This window comes from Hyperoodon ampullatus (genome assembly GCF_949752795.1).
Source record: "Hyperoodon ampullatus genome assembly, chromosome: 2".
In the NCBI taxonomy this organism is placed as follows: Eukaryota; Metazoa; Chordata; class Mammalia; order Artiodactyla; family Ziphiidae; genus Hyperoodon; species Hyperoodon ampullatus.
This window is the reverse complement of record NC_136915.1, coordinates 135914512-135930919: the sequence shown is the minus strand read 5'-3', so window position 1 is coordinate 135930919 and position 16408 is coordinate 135914512. Positions and strand designations below refer to the sequence as shown.

At 42.3% G+C, this 16408-nt stretch overlaps 1 pseudogene across 1 annotated transcript in view; it reads left to right on the top strand.

Moving 5' to 3' along the window:
- The first annotated feature begins 327 nt into the window (after positions 1 to 327).
- The window catches only part of LOC307067344 (U3 small nucleolar RNA-associated protein 25 homolog), a 35383-nt pseudogene continuing 19302 nt past the window's right edge, over positions 328 to 16408 (top strand). The window contains exons 1-7 of the transcript in view: positions 328 to 582; positions 1700 to 1739; positions 2444 to 2675; positions 4674 to 4844; positions 7218 to 7306; positions 9010 to 9420; positions 11375 to 11594. The product of the transcript in view is annotated as a U3 small nucleolar RNA-associated protein 25 homolog (transcript). The remainder of the gene's footprint in view (positions 583 to 1699; positions 1740 to 2443; positions 2676 to 4673; positions 4845 to 7217; positions 7307 to 9009; positions 9421 to 11374; positions 11595 to 16408) is intronic.

The following is a 16408-nucleotide window of genomic DNA, read 5'->3' as shown; positions in this document are numbered from 1 at the left end:
GAATTGAGATGCACCGGCAGCCTTAAATGTTAGTTGGTATTTGTATTATGGCATAATATAAAGGCACTGCATTCAACCATCTCAGTCACTACACGTTTATGCAGGCTGATTCTCACAGCCAAAACAGACGCACAAAGTACACCCACCCATTTACCCACCTGGGGAAGCCCGAAGCCTCCCTGCCTGCCTGCCTTCCTTCCTTATGGGGCTCAGAGAAAAGCTGCGCATGCGTGCACGTGCTTCCAAAGAGCCTCGCTAGGGGGCAGAATGGGAAACAGGAAGTTCTAACGCCTGTCGTACAAGCGCGACGTAAAGCGGGTCTGCTTTATGGCACCCTGCTTCCGCCGTAAAGCGCCGTTGGCAAGCCCGCGTGAGTGGGTTGACGAGACTACTTCCGGGGGCAAAACGCGATTCTTGGAGGTTTGGCTGACTTGCTGTCTTCCCCATGGGCAAACGCGGGAGCCGGAGCCGGAGCCGGAGCCGGAGCCGGAGCCGGAGCCAGAGCCAGCTGCTCAGCTCCCTAACTAAAAAGCAGAAGCAGCATCTAAGGGATTTCGGCGAGGAGCATCCCTTCTATGACACGTATGGAGAGGCAAGGCTGGGACCGGCGCTGCCGGCGTCCTTTCCCGGTGGGAGCCCGCGTGTCCCCGCGTTTGGTCCGCCGGTGCCCCGGGGGTAGTGACAGGGCAGCTCCCGCCGCGTCCCACGCTGCCCCGGCGCCGGCCTAGCTCGCCCGGGGATCCTGGCGGCTTCCCGCCTGAGATGGGGTTCTTCACCGGTCTTCCTACCCTTTGTTGAGCCTGTAGTTTTATGCTAGACGGCACGCCTCCTGTGTGGCGACTGGGCAGAGATTTTATAAGCTTGTTTTCGTTCTGTATGTTTTTAAAGAATTGCTTGGGGGCTTCCCTGGTGGCGCAGTGGTTAAGAATCCGCCTGGCAACGGAGGGGACAGGGGTTCGAGCCCTGGTCCGGGAAGATCCCACATGCCGCGGTGCAAGTAAGCCCGTGCGCCACAACTATTGAGCCTGCAGTCTAGAGCCCGCGAGCCACAACAGCTGAGCCAGGGTGGTGCAACTACTGATGCCCGCGAGCCTAGAGCCCCTGCTCCGCAACAAGAGAAGCCACCGCTCGCCGCAACTAGAGAAAGCCCGGGCGCAGCAACGAAGACCCATAGCAGGCAAAAATAAATAAATAAGTTAAAAAAAAATAAGAAAAGAATTGCTTGGGACCCTCGACATCACCTATGTATTCAGTGACCATGAGGAAACGAATGTTTGGGTAGTTGTGGGTTCCTCTATAAGTGTCCAGACTCTCAGTTATGATCTTAGTGCTCATCCCACCCCTTTGGGCTGCTTTATCAACAGTTAGCGGGATAGCCTACTTAAGAAATTTGCTAGAAAAGGTGAACCCCGACGGCTTTTATTTGCCAAAATTTCCCATCTTTTGGATGAGAGCCTGTTACTGTGTGACTGTAGTATTTGTCATGTGGTCTTGTTAGACTTTTTCATTCGTCTATTATTATCTATTTGGCATATCCTTACAAAACCTGTCCAAATGCATATGGAGTTTTTACTTGACAATAGATATAATGTATTTATAACGGTATAGTCTGCCATGTTCATTTAAAGTTGTATCATTAGACTTTTCCTAATTGCTACATACTAGTAGTTAAAGTTTAACATTGCCTGTTTCTTCTCAGGGTTTCCAGAAAGGAAGCAAAACCACAGACTTGTCAACTGGTAATGCTTTATACCTTCTTTATGATAGTAGATTCTGGACTGTTACTTTTAAGATTATATATGGTAATAAAGTTTGGCTACATTTCCACTCTTTTTGATTTTAGATGTAAGCTATATTTTAGTAATATTGCTTAGTTTTAAGTGCAGGTGTCTGTTAAAATGCCATTGTGATAACTAATATAGTATAAAGTATGAAACTGTCCTGAGAGATTAGCCTGTTAGAACCTGTTAAGGAGGCTTACCAGAGGGCTCTTGGTGAATCCTAAGAGGGAATGTCATGTTTACTTAACATAAAATAGAGTGCAAAATCATCAAAGGTCTTATTTCATTACCCCAGACTCAGAAATAAAGTACACTTTTTTGTTGTAAGTTTTCCTGTTGCTCCTTTAAAGGTGCCAAGTGTCTGACACATAGGTTAGATCGCCTTATAACCTAAAGCTCCATGTGTTTAGTTTGCTGTCTTCCCATGTGGTACATTAGCAGTTCAAAGAAGAGGAAGAGCTTCTAGAATCATAGCTAGATTAGCTGTTTTAAACAAATTTGGTGCTAGATTTGGTTGAATAGATGAGATTGCATATTTGCAGAAAAGCTAGTTTTTATTTAGAAAAGTCTGAACTTGGTTCCACTGTGGGCCTGATGATAGTCGTGGGGTAGCAACAAGAACAATATAATTTTTGTTTTTAAAATCCCCATTTTCCTTTTAGTCAGAGGGTTTAGATACTTCAAGTTCTGAAAGTGAAGCATAGAGTGAACCAGAACAAGTTTCTGGTTACAACAGACTACTTGCCACGTTAAAGGATGTTTCCAAGGAAGATGAGGAGGAGGAAGAGGAAGAAGACAGTGTTATAGATGAGGCAGAAATGAATCTTGAAGACGGCGATAGTGACATCGTTGTGGAGGAAGAGACGGCAGTAGAGTCTACTGACATGCAGAAGAGTAAGTGTCTTTGATGTGGGTTTATCATCTTTGCAGGGACCACAGACAGATTGCCCCAGGGGCAGGGTGCCTTGTACCATAGAGCTGGGTGAAAGCACATGGATTCAAAGCAGAGATTCTTAACATTGTTGGGCTCTGTGATATCTTCAAGAATCTGATGAAAACACAGGAAGGACCCTCTGGCCATAAAAATGCAGAAATGACATTTTTGCTTATGATTTCCAGGATTTCATCAATCCTACTTCAAATTCCCCTGATTGAGAGGAAAGGGAACATAATTCTGTTTTTGTAATGGTCTCAATTTATGAAAGAGATTATTGTTCCTGCCTTAGAGGAACCAAGTTTAGTGGAAGATAGACATAAAATATACAAAACTTTTCAAGCATCAAATCTGAATGGAACCGATAAATATAAGGTGTTAAAGAGGTGCAAAGTGGTCACATGCTGCCAGGGTGCATGAGGGGAGGCTTCAGAGAAGAGCTGGGATTGAAAGCTTAAAGGAACTCTGTCTCACTCGGACATCTAGGTGACTAGTTTTTTAAAAATTATTATTAATTAATTTATTTCTGGCTGCATTGTGTCTTTGTTGCGGTGCGCCGGCTTCTCACTGTGGTGGCTTCTCTTGTTGTGGAGCATGGGCTCTAGGCACGTGGGCTTCAGTAGTTGTGGCACATGGGCTCAGTAGTTGTGGCTCACGGGCTCTAGAGCACAGGCTCTGTAGTTGTGGCGCACGGGCTTAGTTGCTCTGCGGCATGTGGGATCTTCCCAGACTAGGGCTTGAAACCACGTCCCCTGCATTAGCAGGCGAGTTCTTAACCACTGTGCCACCAGGGAAGTCCCCATAGGTGACTTTTTAATTTAACTTTAAAATCAACTTGATTGCAGTATGAATTACATTCAACAAGGTGTACCCATTTTAAGTATGTAATTTGATAAGTTTTGACAAATGTGTCTGTCTATATTATCATCGCCAAAGTCAAGATACAGAACACTTCCAATACCTGCAAAAAGTTCCTTCTTGTCCTTTTACAGTCAGTTTCCCAGGCCTGGCATCAGGCAACCACTGACATGCTTTCTTTCACTATGTATTAGTGTTTCCTATTCTAGAAATTCATATGAATGGAAGCACACAATAAGTACCCTTTTGCATGTGGCTTCTTTGGCTCCTCATGTTGTTGTGACTCATCCGTGTAGTTCATATGAGTAATTCATTTCTTTTTATTACTGGAATAGTAGTCCATTGTCTGAATATATCTGGGTAACTTTTTATATTCTATTATCTTAATGCCTATTTGCCTTACTGTGTTTTTTTCTATACTTTAAGGTGTCACACACCATTCTTAGTGTTTTCATTCATCACTTGTACTCGGATAAAAAAATCGTTGCCTCAGACTTAGGGACTTTTTTGATTTTGTTGGTTTTCCAGTTTTCTTTCATGTTTTAGGTTTTTAAAAATGAAAAGTTTGGTTTTTTAAATTATAAAAGTAATATATATTTCCTGTAAAAATTTAAGAGGGTGATATAGTTAACATATATCTCCTCCACCCTGGGATGAACACCTTTAACATTTTATAGAACCTTCCAGACTACTTTTTTATGGATATATGAGTGAATATATATTTGTGTGTATGTGCATAATGGCCTCATATATTTCTGTAAGTTACTTTTTTCTTTAATGATATAACGTGTGTAACTGGGTTCACATTAGCTTAATCACATAGTATTCCATTGTAAATAATATGTGGTAATTTAATTAGTACCCCTTCGATAGAAATGACGAAATCATTTTTTCTAGTTATTTGTTATATCAACGCTGATTTGAACATCTTTACAGGTACTAGGTCAGCAGTCAAGCTCAGTTTTGAGACTTATGTCTTCTACCTGAATTTGCTTAAAAGTAAATGATAGCCTAAGGAATTAGATTTCATTTGTCAACAGAAGTGTAATTATATTTATGAGTAGTAAATAATTTCACAAAATGTTTTATCAAAACTGCAGATGCGGCCTTACCTGCTGACCCTAAGGGAAAAGATGGGCACGGGCCACCTGGCACAGCAGAGGAATCCCCAGAGGAGTTTACAGATGCAAAACATGAGTCACTCTTCAGCCTAGGAACCAACTTTCTCGAAGAGGAAAGAGGAGGCAACTGTTCTCTGAAAGCATCACAAGGTCAGAGCACAGCTCATGTTGTTTGAATTCAGCTGGTGCTTAGTATGGGTGGTTGTGGTCTAATACCTGTTAAATCTCTTGTTATTGGAATGAGCAGTAATAGAAACAGATAGTTTAGCAGCTAGATGTAGAGCTGGAAAGAAATGCTTCTCCGAGATCTTTTGTGTTTTTCAGGGTTAGGCAGTGTTGCGAGTGGGCGCGGCTGTTCATGAGGACAAACAGTTGAACAATGATAGCAGGGAAGGCCAGTTCCTCAAAGCTCACGATCCACAGCTGGGGTCAGGGGAAGACTTCTGATTTTTTTCCCCAAGCAGGGAAGGGAGAGAAAGAGGAGAAAAGTACTTTGCATTTTTCTCTCTATCCTTCACTTGCTCTTCCTTACTGGAGCAGTAATTTTACAGATTTGTGAGACCCGGCAGTGGCTAATCTGATTGGTCCTTATTACTAGGAAGCACCTCAGAAGCCAGAAAGCTCCACCCTGTCTCCCCAGTCTCTCTCTTTATTTTTGGCTGCATTGGGTCTTTGTGGCAGTGCGTGGTCTTCTCACGGTGGTGGCTTCTCTTGTTGTGGAGCGCAGGCTCTAGGCACACGGGCTTCAGCAGTTGTGACACGCAGGCTCAGCAGTTGTGACACATGGGCTCAGTAGTTGTGGCTCGCTGGCTCTAGAGCTCAGGCTCTGTAGTTGTGGCGCATGGGCTTAGTTGCTCCGCGGCATTGGCAGGTGGATTCTTTTTTTTTTTTTTTTTTTTTTTTTTTTGCGGTACGCGGGCCTCCCACTGTTGTGGCCTCTTCCGTTGCGGAGCACAGGCTCTGGACACGCAGGCTCAGTGGCCATGGCTCACAGGCCCAGTCGCTCCACGGCATGTGGGATCTTCCCGGACCAGGGCACGAACCCGTGTCCCCTGCATCGGCAGGCGGACTCTCAACCACTGCGCCACCAGGGAAGCCCGGCAGGCGGATTCTTAACCACTGTGCCACTGGGAAAGTCCCCACAGGCGACTTTTTAATTTAACTTTAAAATCAACTTTATTGAGGTATGAATTACATTCAACAAGGTGTACCCATTTTAAGTATATAATTCGATAAGTTTTGACAAATGTGTATATTTATATTGTCATCGCCAAAGTCAAGATACAGAACACTGGGCCATGCCTCTGTCCCCATGACTGTTACTTAGACAAGCCTGTGGTAGGCTGAGGCAGGGCTCTGCTGTCTCTCAGGTCCTGTGTCTTAGCCTGTGCCTGGGTGGGCAAGTCAGGTTGGTCTCATTCTGTGTCCTGACTGCCTTTTTTGGTCCCAGTGCCATTCTTCAACCAGCTGTGCCACTGAAGTTGAAATTTTAATCCTCATTTGGTTCTGTTAGCTATTCTAGACAAGAGGAAGAAGTAGCAGGTAGAATTTGGGCAAAAACCACGTTCTGAACTCAAAAAACGTTAAAAAAAAAAAACCCTGGAGGAAACATTAGGAGGCTTGACTATCCTAAAGTTTCTCTGGTTGTTTGGTCTGTACTGATATATTATCACCTAGAATTCTTATTTCCTATTGTTCACCTTTATCTTAGGTCTTAATATAAGGTGCACTGCATTTGAAGTTTTACTACCTGGGTCCCTGAATGGGTCATTTAACTTTGCTTCTTACATGAGTGGGGCTGGAAGAGAAGGTTGGGTGGCCAGTGCAGAGCACTGACCCTGCCATTTTGATCATTTGTTCACCTCAGTTGAGTGTTGAGCATTTATATTTGTCTTCCAGTGCAGGTTAAATCAGACATGGAACCTGCCCTCAGGGATCTTGCAGTCTAGTTAGGTGAGGTAGGACATGCACATATATGTGTTGGTGTGGATAACTGAGGGCAGGGTGGGGCGCTTGAGAGAAAGTGATGACTGTCTATAGGGGACCAGAGATGGCTTCTTTGGAGCCAGAACTGTGCCTGACACAGTAGGCTCTTGGGAAATAGTTACTTACTGTGAGTCAGGGGGTAACATTCAACGGATACTATTTGGATATATAGAAATGCGGTGAACAAGAGGATAGAATTTTCAGTTAAAGGAAGGAAAGCCACAGTGGCAGAAGAATTTGAGAGCCACGTAATTCAAAAATTACATTAGAGAGGTAGGTTAGAGGTGTATGTTGAATTTCAGTCCAAGAAGTTTCTTCAAAGGTTTTTGAGGTGGGGAATAATGTGATTAAAGAAATGCTTTAGGGAGATGAACCTGTCAGAAACTTTTAAGCTCTGGACTGGGATAAATGATGGGGAAAGTTGATGGGGAAAAAGATGAGTTAACATCATGAAAACAGGATGTCATTCACAGGGGAAGACTGGAAAATCCCTGTCATTTGCCCTAAGTGTTCTAATATTCTTTATTTCTGAATTAGATCCATTTGCACAACATGTAAACAAAGAACTGAAAGAAAAAGAAATCCAGGCTGTTGCCACAAATCCCAAAACTACCCACCAGCTAAAAGTAAGCATTGTTCCATCATCACAGTTACAAATGGAGAAAAGCAGTGGTCTTGGGTTTTAGTGGTCTCCCTGAATGTATGATACACACCCGTGGCAGATGGCTTGATAGGGAGCAAGATAGAGGAAGACTGGAAGAGCCCAGTAAGGCACAGGCATAGCTAGAAAAGGCACTGGGAAGCTGGAAGGTGGGGACCAATAAGATAAGAATGCTTTGGAGACAGGTACACCAGGGTTTAGACCAACGTCTGCAAGGGGCTATCTCATGACCTAAGGCAAGTTAATCTACCTTTTTAATCTTCACTGTTCTCATCTGTTAGAGGGGGACAGTAATGCCTGCATCAAAATAAAGTAATTTAGTTTACTGGAAGACATGTACGAAGTGTTCAGTCAGACAGTAGCTACTGCTGTTCATTTGTTTGAAATATCTGAGATAAGTTCACACCTAAATTATTCAGTATGGAGCAGTTTTTGCTTCTTTTTTCGGTGATTTTTTTTTTCACCACTGATGCTATTCATAAGAATTGGTCATCCTTGTTTCATTGAAATTTTTATTGAGATAATAATTATAGATGCAGTTGTAAGAAATAATACAAAGGTATCCCATGTGCCTTTTGCCCGGTTTCCCCCAGTGGTAGCATCTTACACAACTGTAGTACAATATCACAAGTAGGAAATTTCCACTGATACAACCTACCTGTCTTATTCAGATTTCCTCACTTTTGCTCCTGCTCCTTTGTGTTATTTAGTTCCCTACTGTTTTATCACGTGTAGGTTGCCCTGGCCACCACCACAGTCAACATACAGAGCATTTCCAGCACCATAAAGATCCCTCCTCTTCCCTGGTGCCATTTTATAACCACACCCACCTCCCTTCCCCCATTCCTAACCCTTGGTAACCACTAATCTGTTCTCCATTTCTATAATTTTGTTATTTCAAAAGCGTTATATAAATAAAATCATACAGGTTGGCTTTTTTCACGCAGCATAATTCCTTGGAGATTCATCCCAGTTGTTGGCATATATCAATAGTTAATTCTTTTTTATTGCAGAGGTCATCCTTTCTTTATTGCTAAGATCAGCAGTTTGTTACAGTGCAAAAATTCCCAAACTGGTATTCCACAAAATACTATTCTTTTTGATTCTAATATATGTCTCCAAAAAAAAAAAAAAATCCAAAACAACAACAAAAACCTTGTTCCACGTCCAAGTAAATTTGGAAAACTCTGGGTCAAACGAAGTGGAACGGAGTCCTTGTTACAGGACTCAGCAGAACCTTTAGTGTCCGATCTGCATGTGACTCTCCCTGAGGGGGATTAGGTTTTGTGGTGGTTACCGAAGTTATTTGACCGTTGGGCCCCCTTTTCTTTTGTCTAGAGTAAATTTTGACTTCCTACAGTGTGGTCCACAGGACAGTTTGTGACCCACTGATCTAGTGAAGAGCTCACAAGGTTTCTAAAGTCAGAAACCTTGGGCTCTAACCCTTAGCTCTGTTCGCCTCTGTTTGTCTGAATCCTATAAGCTCTGAACCTCAGCATTTCCTAAACTGCAAGAAGAGCATTATAGTGTTTAGCTTGTAAGGTTGTTGTGAGGATAAAGTGAGAGGATCTGTAAGTTGTGAAAGGCCTTGGTAAATTATAAAGCACTATATGAATGTAAGGTACTATAATTCATTTCTAACTTAGTTCTTGATCATTTCTCCCACAGTGGCCCATCCTGGGCCAGCTTGTCTTTTCATCCAGGTTTTAACAGTTGGAAACCTTTAAACCCCCAAAGGACATTGACTTAAAGTCACTTCATCTCCAGAAGCCTCTGGAATCCACCTGGATCAAGACCAACAGCCAGTTCCTCTCTGGTCCCCCAAATTCAAGTAGCCCCTTCACACCCCTCCAGAAAGAGCTCTTCTTAATTATGAATTCTTACCGGGACCTGTTCTACCCAGAAAGGACTGCCCTGAAGAAAGGGGAAGAGATTCGCCACGTGTACTGCCTGCATGTGATAAATCACGTTCTCAAAGCCAATGCCCAGGTGCTTGCCAACAACAGCAGATGCCGAAGCCAGAAACTTGGGTTGGGTGATGATGATGACTTCAGGGACCAAGGGCTAACGAGGCCCAAGGTGAGTGGCAGCAGCAGAACTTTGCCCTCAAGGAGGCTGTAAGGCTCTAACATATGGGTCCTGGCACTTAGCAGGTTCTCAGATGTTTTAATGATTGGAATAATGAATGAGTCCAAGAATGAGCATATTAGATGGGCCAGGTAATGTCACAGCAGTGCTGCAGACAGCTCAGTGGACTGTCTCTAATAGCAGATCTAACTGGAAACTGGAGTAGGAGGTACCTCCATGATAATTCTCTCCTTAAAGCTAAACCCTGATCCTACATAAGTAACACTCCACTATAAATCTCTTCTTTGTGATTGTCAGAGCTGGATGGGACCTTAAGGAGCCTTTTATTCAATCCCTACATATTACACCTGTGGACAGAGACCCAGATTCGTAGAGGACCTTGCTAAAGAGAACCAGGGAAAAAGTAGCAGAGACAGGACTAGAACCAAGGATTCTCTTCACTAAGCCACATAAATATGTAAACCTTGGAAAACAAAATCCCTGTTTTTGCATTGTATCCTTATTACTGCTTAAAGTGATGATTACATTTATGTGGCTCATAAGCCTAAGCTCCAGTGGATTGGGAGCTTACATCGTTTAATTCTGTCTACATTTTTCATGATGTGCTGGAGCTAGATACTGTGCCACCCATACCCCCTTACCCCTTAGCCTCTGTGTCTATATTGAAGAAGCCTCATCTTCTTAGATTCTTCTCATTGGGCTTAATAGGATTTTAGGATTTTGATACTGATATGGCTCTTAGAGATTTCTTAGTCCAACCCTCTTGTTTGATAGTTGGGGAAACCAAAGCCTAGACACTTAGTGTGACAGCCGGGACAGTAACTTGGTCCTCTTCAAAACTGATCCATCATCCCTGCACTGTACCAAACTGAATCACTACACCCCTCTGGCTGTGCTGGTTGCCTTTCTGAGAAACTATCTCAGAATCTTGAACATCAGGATAATAAGATTATCTGTTTCCATTTAGAATTGCAAAATAGAATATGAGGTAGATTACCCATGAATCACATTCAGAATTTGGTGAATTGCCTGATCTGACTGGGGTTATATCCATTGATTGTATTGTTTACACAAGAGTAGTTAGAAGGTAATCATTTGTTAAGCATCTTCTGTTTTTTTTCCTCAACAGTTAAAATTAAGCACTTTTGGAAATGTTTGGAAAACTGAATCCTATATTTCCCATTGAAATATCATCTTATTTCAGAAATCCTTTATCATCATTTCTGAAAAATGTACTAGGAAATGTACTAGAAAAGTAATGATGCTTTAGTCCTTTCCTTACTAACTTTATTCTCTACTTAATACATCTAATTCATTTGTTCAGCATATTCCTTGGGTCTTACGGATCAAAATACTGAACTAAGTTCTGTGGGAGACAGAAATGAGTAAAATTTCTTGTCCTCAAAGAGCTTTGTGTGTTTATGCCCTTGGGTTTTTGCTAATGGACACCTCTGTTAACGGCATTGACTTACCTCAAAAAGTATTTCTGGGCTTCCCTGGTGGCGCAGTGGTTGAGAGTCCGCCTGCCGATGCAGGGGACACGGGTTCGTGCCCCGGTCCGGGAAGATCCCACATGCCGCGGAGCGGCTGGGACCGTGAGCCATGGCCGCTGAGCCTGCGCGTCCGGAGCCTGTGCTCCGCAGTGGGAGAGGCCACAACAGTGAGAGGCCCACGTACCGCAAAAAAAATTTCTACATTCTGCTTAAGAATTGCGCCCCCCACCCCAAGGAGCCATGAGATTGAAGTCCATAGGACATGGTGCTGTGGGTCGGAAAGATGCTCAGCCTTCAGTACTGAGTCAGGTCCTGTGTAAAGGGGGTGACACGGATGTGGTCCTTGGCCAGGGGCTGTGGAACGGAGGGCTCCTTAGGTCCCCAGCAGGCTCACCTCGAGCTGTCCTTCCTTCCCCGTGCCCCTCCAAGGCTGCCCATCACTCCCTCCACAGGTGCTGATAGTGGTGCCATTCCGGGAAGCTGCTTTGCGGGTGGTACAGCTCTTCATCAGTCTTCTTGAGGGCGACAGCAAGAAGAAAATAACTGTAAGCAACAAAAAGAGGTTTAATGGAGAGTATGGCTCAGATCCCAAGGAGAGACCACCCAACCTGAAGAGGCCTGAGGATTATGAAGCTGTATTTGTCGGCAACATCGATGACCACTTCAGGACTGGTAATTCCTCCTTGTCAAAACTGAGACCCTGAGGGACCTGAGGTGTGAGGTGCACATAGCTGGAAGCTAGAAGCCTGGAATTAGGCATTCTTTCAGAGGGTCACTGTCTCAGCCTCCTAGCAGAACCAGGACGCATTTGAGACCACTCGTCTGCCAGGGGAGAGTCTTGCCTTGGCTAATGGGGTACATACTTGGCTAATGGGATGGAGTGTCTGTGAAGGCATGTATGAAAGGCACCTGCATGTTTATAACAAATGTCTCAGCATGCCTATAGCTGGTAGCTCACAGTCAATGCTACAGGGCTTCTTCGGGGAGTTGGAGGTGATGGGGCTGGGTGGGTCAGCCTGGGGAAGATGAATAAACTAGAGCATCTGTACGTAATGGACTTCCCTCCTGCCTGCCATGTGGAGTGCCCACACCTGAATTATCTCCACTCTGGACTTACTGACTCCCCCCCAGCTTTGCACATTTTTGCTTGTTTGTCATTCAGCTCCCATGTACTTGGTTGCTTGTTCATTGAAAAAGTTCCTGGAAAATATTTATTAGTCACGTATGCCCATTTACCACTTATTAAGCATCTACTATGTGCCAGGCACTGTTAAGCTGGAGATATGGAATTAAAAGTTACTGTTAAGCAAGTCCAGCCTTAAGACAAATCAGACAGTATGGGATGAGATGTGTTACGGTTAGAGGATAGTGGGTGTTCTAGTTAAAGTATTTAAAGCAAATATCCTTACTCAAAATGGGCTCAGGACTGTTAGGGAAGGCCTTCTGTTGGAGGTACCATCCATACTAAGTTGAAACCTGAGTCAGATTTAGCCAGGTACAAAGTGGAGCGATGAGAGTGGAAGAAAAAGTTTCAGACAGGAAACGGCAAGTGTGGAGGCATCAGGGTGAATAAACCGGCATGACTTAGGATTCAGAGGCTTTAGCATGGCTGGAGTGTGCAGTGCAAGGGGATTAGAGCTTATGGTTAGTTTTAAACATATGCAGGCGGCCAACAAGGAGCTGATAAATCAGTCTTTTGTTTAATTGATATATAATTGACATATTAGTTTCAGGTGTACAACATAGTGATTCAATGTCTATATACCTTACAAACTTATCACAACAATAAGTAAAGTTACCGTTTGTCACCATACAAAGTTAATGCAGTATTATTGACTGTATTCCCCATGGCATACATTGGATCCCTGTGACCTGTTCACTTTATAACTGGAAGTTTTATACCTCCTGATCTCCCCCATCCATTTTGCCCACCCTCCAACCCTGCCCTCCCTGCTGGCAACCACCAGTCTGTTCTCTGTATCCGTCTGGTTTTTTGTTTTTTAGATTCCACATATAAGTGAAATCACATGCTGTTGATATTTGTCTTTGTCTGACTTATTTCACTTACTGTGATACCCTCAAGGTCTATCCTTGTTGTCGCAGGTGGCAAGATTTCATTCATTTATGGCTCAGTAATATTCCATTGTGTGTGTGTGTGTGTGTGTGTGTGTGTGTGTGTGTGTGTACACACCACATCTTTATCCATTCATCATCTGTGGACACTTAGGCTGCTTCCATATTCCATATTTTGGCTATTATAAATGTTGCATTGAACGTAGGAGTGCATATATCTTTTTGAATTAGTGGGTTTTTTTCTTTGGATAAACACCCAGAAGTTGAATTGCTCAATTGTATGGTGATTCTATTTTTAATTTTTGAAGAACATCCATACTGTTTTCCATAGTGGCCGCACCAATTTACATTTCCACTAACAATGCACACGGGTTCCCTTTTCTCCACATCTTTGCCAGCATTTGTTATTTCTTGTCTTTTGGATAAGACCTATTCTGACAGGTTTGAGGTGATATCTCATTGTGGTTTTTTTTCTCTCTGTGCTTTGGTTAATAGCAACTTATAATACATGGTGGCTGTAAGAATTTATAACTCCAAAATCACAGCCTATCATTTTATATTATTTCATTTTGATCACAGCACTTACTAGCCACCTGATACATTCTTCTTTTTTTTTTTTTTAATTGGAGTAGGTATAGTTGATTTACAATGTTGTGCTCATTTCTGCTGTACGGCAGTGACTCAGTTATACACATATATACATCCTTTTTTATATTCTTTTGCATTATGGCATATCCCAGGAGATTGGATATAGTTCCCTGTGCTATACAGTAGGACCTTGTTGTTTACCCATTCTAAAGGTAATAGTTTGCATCAACTAACCCCAGACTCTCAATCCATCCCTTTCCCCACCCCTGACCTTGGCAACCACAGGTCTGTGAGTCTGTTTCTGTTTTGTAGATAGGTTCATTTGTGCCATATTTTAGATTTCATATATACGTGATATCATATGGTATTTGTCTTTCTCTTTCTGACAGACTCCTCTTAGTATGATAATCTGTAGTTGCATCCATGTTGCTGCCAAATGGCATTATTTTGTTCATGTTTATGACTGAGTAGTATTCCATTGTATATATGTATCACATCTTTATCCATTCATCTGTCAATGGACATTTAGGTTGTTTCCACGTCTTGGCTATTGTGAATAGTGCTGCTATGAACATAGGGGTGCATGTATCTTTTTGAATTATAGTTTTGTCCAGATATATGCCCAGGAGTGGGATTGCTGGATCATATGGTAATTATATTTTTAGTTTTCCAAGGAAACTCCATACTGCTTTCCATAGTGACTGCACCAACTTACATTCCCACCAACAGTGTAGGAGGGTTCCCTTCTCTCCACACCCTCTCCAGCATTTGTTATTTGTAGACTTTTTAATGATGGCCATTCTGACCAGTGTGAGATGGTACCTCATTGTAGTTTTGATTTCTCATTGTGATTTTGATTTGCATTTTCCTGATGATGAGTGATGTTGAGCATCTCTACATTTGACTGTTGGCTATCAGTACGACTTCTTTGGAAAAATGTCTATTCAGGTCCTCTTTTTTTTTTTTTTTTTTTTTTTGCTGTACGTGGGCCTGTCACTGTTGTGGCCTCTCCCATTGCGGAGCGCAGGCTCCGGACGCGCAGGCTCAGCGGCCATGGCTCACGGGCCTAGCCGCTCCACGGCACGTGGGATCTTTCCGGACCAGGGCACGAACCCATATCCCCTGCATCGGCAGGCGGACTCTTAACCACTGCGCCACCAGGGAAGCCCTGTTTGGGGTTTTTTGATAATGAGTTACATGAGTTCTTTATATATTTTGGATCTTAACCCCTTACTAGATTTGCAAATATCCTCTCCCATTCAGTAGATTGCCTTTTTGTTTCATTGATGGTTTCCATCGCTGTGCACAAGCTTTTTAGTTTGATGTAGTCCCATTTGTTTATTTTTGGTTTCATTGCCCTTGCCTGTGGAGTCAGATCCAAAAAAATATTGCTAAGACTGTTGTCAGGGAAGTTACTGCCTATGTTTTCTTCTGGGAGTTCTGTGGTTTTCAGGTCTTATGTTCAAGTCTTTAATCCATTTTGAGTTGATTTTTGTAGATGGTGTAAGCTAGTGGTCCAGTTTCATTCTTTTGCATGTAGCTGTCTAGTTTTCCCATCACCATTTGTTGATGAGACTGTCTTTTCTGCATTGTATATTCTTGTCTCCTTTGTCATAGATTAATTGACCATATAAATATGGATTTCTTTCTGGGCTCTCTGTTCTGTTGATCTGTGTCTGTTTTTGTGCTATTACCGTACAATTTTGATTACTGTAGACTTGTAGTGTAGTTTAAAATCAGGGAGTGTTATACCTTCAGCTTTGTTCTTCTTTCTCATAATCAGTTTGGCTATTCAGGATCCTTTGCAACTCTGTACAAATTTTAGGATTATTCTAGTTTTATGAAAAATGTCATGGGTATTTTGATAAGGATTGCATTAAATCTGTAGATTTCTTTGGGTAGTATGGACTTTGTTTTTGAATTTTCTTTCTTTCTTTATACAGCAGGTTCTTATTAGTTATCCATTTAATACATATTAGTATATACATGTCAGTCCCAATCTCCCAATTCATCACACCCCCACCCCCACCCCCACTTTCCCCCCTTGGTGTCCAGTATGGACATTTTAACAGTACTAAGTCTTCCAATCTATGAGCATGGTGTATTTTTTCATGCTTCTGTCATCTTTAATTTCTTTCATCAATACCTTGTAGTTTTCCAAGTACAAGTTTTTTACCTTCTTGGTTAGATTTTTTTCTAGGTAGTTTATTCTTTTTGATGCTATTGTAAATGGATTGTTTTCTTAATTTCTCTTTCTAATAGTTCATTATTAATGTATATAAACACAACAGATTTTTGTTAACTTTGTATCCTGCAACATTACTAAATTTATTTATTAGTTCTGACAGTTTTTCGGTGGAGTCTTTAGGGTTTTCTCCATAAAGTATCATGTCATCTGCAAATAGTCAGTTTTACTTCCTCCTTTCCAATTTGGTTATCTTTTATTTCTTTTTCTTGCCTAGTTGCTGTGGCTAGGATTTCCAATACTATGTTGAATAAAAGTGGCAGAAGTGTGCATCCTTGTCTTGTTCCTGATTTTAGAGGAAATGCTTTCAGCTTTTCACCACTGAATATGATGTTAGCTGTGGGTTTATCGTATATGCCTTTGTTATGTTGAGATACGTTCCCTCTATACCCACTTTGTCAACCCATCCTTGCATCCCTGGAATAAATTCTACTTGATTATAGTGTATGGTCCTTTTAATGTATTGTTGGATTCAGTTTGCTAATAATTTGTCAAGGATTTTTGCATCTGTGTTTATCAGGCATAGTAGCCTGTACATTTCTTTTTTTGTGGTGTTTCAGTATCAGGGTTATGCTGGCCT